The 5,888-nt window shown below is 33.4% G+C and overlaps 1 long non-coding RNA gene across 1 annotated transcript in view; it reads left to right on the top strand.

Annotated features, from left to right (window-relative positions):
* Positions 1 to 5,610, top strand: part of LOC125504433 — a 44,172-nt gene extending 38,562 nt beyond the window's left edge. The window contains exons 3-4 of the long non-coding RNA XR_007281486.1: positions 5,317 to 5,365; positions 5,420 to 5,610. This is a non-coding gene — a long non-coding RNA (uncharacterized LOC125504433). The remainder of the gene's footprint in view (positions 1 to 5,316; positions 5,366 to 5,419) is intronic.
* The last annotated feature ends 278 nt before the right edge of the window (positions 5,611 to 5,888 follow it).

Genomic DNA, 5,888 nt, shown 5'->3' with positions numbered 1-5,888 from the left:
ATTCTGGAAATACTTGATTGACTAATGTTAGTACTTTTGGATATTAGATTTTGACTAACATTGGGATTTTCGATAACTGAACCAATTACCGCGAATATTTCCTTCGTATGTTAATCTGTAAGTTTGAAGTGTGCAATTATCGAAAAATTACAGCGGTAATTGCACAGTGTGCAATTATTACTCAACGATAATTGCATTGTTTACAAAAAATATTTGACAGGTGTCTTTTCATGTTGAATTAGACATCAAATGTCTTCCTGACATACCTAAGAAATTCAAATTATGTTTAATAAACATAAGTAATAAAATTAAAAGTGTAATAAAATATAATAGAAATAAAATTAATCCAGATTTACTTTGTTTACTCAGGATATATTCACCAAAATTACACTCGTGCATCAAAATAAACAGATAATTTTACATTCGAGCTTGCCTTGTAAAAACTGCATGAATTTATTTTCACATTGGAACGAAAAATCAAACGGTTTAGTCGCATAGCGTATGCCGTGCCGTATAGCGTGAATAACCCTGTATACATCATAATTTTTTAAGGTGGTGTAAAAGCTCTGATCCTACGGTGGCTTATTTAGTACTTTTTTTTTCAAATTCACACAACAATCTACTAATTCTTGATCTTTTCCCATAAAAACCAAACCGATATTTTCAATGACTCAATGTTTGGGTCAATTGATGTTATTGTAAACACGACACTATTAAGGACACATTATCTTCCCTACTCACCATTAATGACTGTGAGTCATTTAAAAACCGCAGGCACATTGATTTCGATGTTGCAAAAATGCTGTGGCTTCCCAGATGCAGGCAGATTGAATTGAAGCCGGTATTTCCATTCAGGTCGAGATTGCACAGCGTTTCCATTTTTCGACGGGCAGAATTCGTATGATGTTAGTCATCAATGGATGGAATTCTCCCCGATTTTTTTTAGCACAAAAGTTTATTAGCACTGATCTGCTGGGGAAACGTCGAGCAACAAAGGGGTAGTGCGCTATAATTAACAAATAGCTGTTTGGTTTCCAAGGGTGGTAACTAAGGCCGCGATGTTTCTACCTACCCCCTAAACGTTGAACTTTTCCGGTGAATTTTCAAATTGCATGTATTGGGTCAACTGACAAGGATTCCATCAATTGAGGGGTTTGCGATCAAATGGGTCATCAATAAACAAGAGTTGTGCTTTATGTCAATTCAGCATTTTTTCTTTTTTTTCTTTCCTAGATTCTCCTTAGTTTTTTGTGATATTTTTAACTTTTTTCTTTGGGCAATATCTAGACTGCTCAACAACTGATCGCTTCAAGCGATTTCGCCTCTGTTTGAATCCTTATTTAGCTCCGTTGGTGTTCTGTTCGTCCATATTGTGGTGAACATTAAGATACTTTTCTACAGGTTGGCAAATGAAAAAAGGCAAAATTGCGGAAAGTTCGGCATGCTCCTAGTTGGACAAAACATTTTGGATCTCAACACCAAAAATTTTAAGGTAAATCAAATAGCTCGAAACGGTTTTTGAATTTTTCGGTCATCTTTTCTATTTACAGGGTCGTCAAAAAAATCAACCTTTTGGTCTTGCAGCGAAAACTTTTATCTCTTGGGTCGATTTTCACAATCTAGAGCTCATGTTGAAGCTTAAATTTCATAGACGATTTAAGATGAATACTCGACATACAGGGTTGCACAAAAAATATCCAAATTAGAGTTGTCCTCAAAATATGTGATTCTGGAATAAGTAGTACTTGCTTTCAAATATTTCGTTCATTCGTGAAGCTCGGTATTTTAATTTTTTTTCTAAAGTCGGCAGTAAAGACTCAGCTTCAACAGGATGCCTAGATTTTGCAAAACGGTTAAATACGAAACAACAAGTAGATTTTTTTGAGACCACTCTGTAAAAAAGATTGGCGAAAAATGCAATAACTTATTTCTAGACACAAAGTTTGTCTTAATGTGTGTGGTATTGAAATACAAGAAAAAAAACGTTTATTTGTCCAACGGAGAGCATGTTGAACTTTCATCAATTTTGCATTATTTTACTTGCGACTCTGTAGAAACTTTATCTGTAGTACTAATTTGAAGTGCGGAATTGCACAGTAAGAAAGAAACTCGCAAGAAGGCAGTAAGAATTTATTCAGTTCGAAAGCTAGTCCAAATTTGTGAGTGTAAATTTGATTTTGTTGAGCAGTTTACTGTACTTACTCCTGTAATTACTTGTAAATGTTAATATTTGATAAGTAAATAACGATACAATAATTTGATTATGAGCAATTGGTTTAATAAGTAGTAAATCAGATCCACTTGTTTTCCTGCTTGTAATTCATCTAAGAACGGTTTTTATCTGCAAACAGTAATTCTATTTGTAGAGCGCAACGATTCACACGTATATGAATAAATCGTATATAAAAGCAATTAAATCGGCAATTCGTATTCAAATTCCGTTATCAAATGGTAATGAACCATAACATAATGCGAGAAATGCCATGGATTACATAATTTTAATTAATTAATTTAAGCAGAAAACCTAAAAAGGGTATTCTAGTTTCATCAATTGTCTGGAATTATCATGAGTAATTTTCAAGTATTCTCTCGCTTAGCCCAGTGCGGGAAGCCCATATGCTAGAAAAATTAGTTTTAATTATTTCAAATGATTACAAAGCACAATAAGGCCATATGGGAGAATTTCAAAATAAGGAGGGTGCAGACTTTATGTCTATTAGGGTGGAAGATATTTACTATTGTCTAGAAAATCGATTGGATTCAAAGCCATTATAAACTATTTTTTTCTTAAATTATTAATATATAGGTTATAAGTGAGTAATTACAATTTTCTAGTTGATTATTTGACAGTATTTCACTCAATATGTTGATTTTTCGTTTCATCAATTTTTGTTAACGTAAATTCGGACATCGACGCTGCGGATGAATAAATAAAGACAACTAAAATCATTTACGCGGTGGTCTTGGTTAAAGATCGTTAATTTTAATATGCAAACAAACATAGAAATTCAGAAAATGCAAAAAGCATCTAATCTGTAACGACACTGCATATTTTCATATATAAAAAGTTTTCGGACCATTTAAAAAAAACTGATCTTGTGAAATTTTTATTTAGTCCATTATTTCTGAGATTTTCAAATTAAAATTAGTTTCAGATCCAGTCCGCTCTCATTACAATTTGAAACCTCACAAACAAGTAGTCTTGAATATGTTCGAAAAAATTAAACAGTGACATTAAAAATGGATATGCAATCTAAACACAAATTATAACATTTTGTTAACTAACAGTAAGGAAAATATACACATGGTATGTATTAAATTAAATTCTATAATTGGTAAGCTCCAATTTTATCACATTTTTCAGATATTGATGCAATCGAATTAATCATCGCCAGTATATAATTGATGCCTACTTTGTAATATTTTCTGACAAACTTCTTCAATTCGCTCAATTAAATTTTCACATGTATGACATATCTTTCACACAATCTTTTTAGATGTCCCCATACATAAAATCTACAGGCGTCAAGTCTGGTGACCTAGCTGGCCACCCGATTGGCCAGTGTCCTCTGCTCAGTTAGGTGCGGTATCCTTGTTGCACCAACCCCACTTCCATTAATCGTTGAAACCACTGTACCGGAGAGTACCAAATTGAAAAATTATTGAAATTATTGCTCAAAAAGTTGAAAACTCTTTCGAGTTCGAACGTGTCGGTAAAAAAATAGATCAACCACATATCCATTTATTACTCCCAACCACACATTCACTATAAACTCATGCTGGAAGGATCGAATACGAGGTTCTCTAGGGTTTACCTACGACCAAGTTTTATGTGAAAAATGTGAATTTAAACAGAAAGTTTTTTTTTTCAAAAACAGTTTTGCAGAAAGTGACTCCTAAAATTTTATCACCAGAGAAATAGATTCTGTATTAGAACTGGAAAACAGAACCAATCACATCAAACAAGGACAAAACAACAAACCACTGTTACATACTTTAAGAAGGAAAAACAATTAATGGCTTAAGGATAAAATATATAAACAAAAAACAAAAATATATACCTATACATGGAAAAAGACCGACCTCATAATATGCGTAAGCTGTCTATAAATATTAATTGCCCAAGGCAATGCATTATTTTTTGTTCTCTATTTTAGTTAAACTCTTAATCTGCGTGTAGCTGTTGTTCGTGGAGATGTCATTGTTGGATGTGATTGGTTTCATTTTCGGACCAGATATTTATTGTATTGCCGATATCGCCTTCGCTTACTTTATAGTGGATTTTGCTCTTTTAGCCGTTAAGAACACCTCAACAAAGGCCGAAACGTCAGGACATAAAAAAAATAACGTTATCGCCTTTGTCCTACACCTGCTATTTTTTGAACTTAACTTGGCTATTGGGACGCAAAACTAAACGAAATTCTACTTCTAACGTCAGGTTACATCGTTTTTTCGTGAGGCTTTTGAATGAAAGCTTCAAATGAAACCGGTTTTTAGATCTTCTTCAAGTTTGAAATGTATGAAATGAATAGTGGTATCTACTCTTATTATTCCAAATAGGGGGATTTGAAGCTCCGATATCATCAAACATACAAATCACACTTACAATTTAACATAATTTTCAATCATGCAATTAATCAAAAATTAAATAGTAAAAACTTAGTATTAATTTGTGCAAATAAATCAAAATTTGCAAAAATACTACTGAATCGATTAAAATATTGCACGTTAATACATTTTTCAAATTCCAAAGCAAAATGTTCCATACTAAAGAACGCCTTTTGTTGTCACCTTTGGCCATAAGCCTGCATGTGTAGAAATATATGCATACATAGTGTATAAATAGTTCTATTTCGTTTAGGACATTGATTGATGCACCCGATAAAGAAACCGATCCCGTTCAAAGTACTCGGGCATTTGGTAATTACTATGCTCGAAATACGAAAAAAAAACTGATTACATGATGATAAATAGATCTTAAACGTCTGGGAGTGTTTCAGTACCAATTAAAGCGGCCTAGGACTATGCATTTGGGTGATTATGATTGACGCGAATGCATGAGGGAACCAAATAAAAAAAATTAACGTTGCACTCTAATAGGGGCCTATTAATTGTGTGGGACTTCTGGGTTTACGTGACACTGAACACGGGCATTTATGGAAAAGACTCCAGTCTCAAGAGTCCCGACCAATGTGGAGAAATGCCTTTTTAATCACGCTGTTGTTAAAATTGTTTTCAATATTTCATCATTTTCTTTGGAAATTGAACATTTGAAATAGTGGCATGATGTAGGTAAATACATTTTTTATGTTGCAGATGGCTGTAGATTTCTGGATGCCTACAACGCAAACACACGAGACAACGGGTAAGTGGCAAGAATAGTACGTGAAAATTTGGTGATTTTAAGTCTCTGCTGCAGATGTTCTTGAATTTTTCAAGTGCCCAAGCATACATTTTACTGCGCCTTCTAACTGAAAATTAGCCAAAAATTTGAACAACCGAGCAAAGTTTAGTAAAGTAATTTCCATTGCAAAAACACCAACTGATTGATGAAACCCTATTATAGATCTTAATGGTTCGAATCGATCTTAATAAAACTATGGCATTTCCGGATCTTGAGTTAATATCTACCGCTTCGCGACCAAAATACGTCTGTTGTATTATGGGAGTGTTTCTTCAAAGAAACAAAAAATAATTGAGACAACAAAAAACGCATAGTGGAAATTAAAAACATTACCCCCAATAAATAGAAAGCATTGTGGATATAAAACTGGTTACATTCGCTTAATGCGAAGTGAATTGGGACACACAAAGAATAATTCAATAATTACCAGGCCGGTTTAATGAATGTTCCCAATCATTTGCAAAACATCGGTTGGCTTTATAAA

This window comes from Dendroctonus ponderosae, unplaced genomic scaffold, assembly GCF_020466585.1.
Source record: "Dendroctonus ponderosae isolate FM_Combo_2020 unplaced genomic scaffold, Dpon_F_20191213v2 Dpon_F_20191213_5, whole genome shotgun sequence".
Lineage (NCBI taxonomy): Eukaryota > Metazoa > Arthropoda > Insecta > Coleoptera > Curculionidae > Dendroctonus > Dendroctonus ponderosae.
The sequence above is the reverse complement of the archived record's forward strand: the minus strand, read 5'-3'. Positions and strand labels throughout refer to the sequence as shown.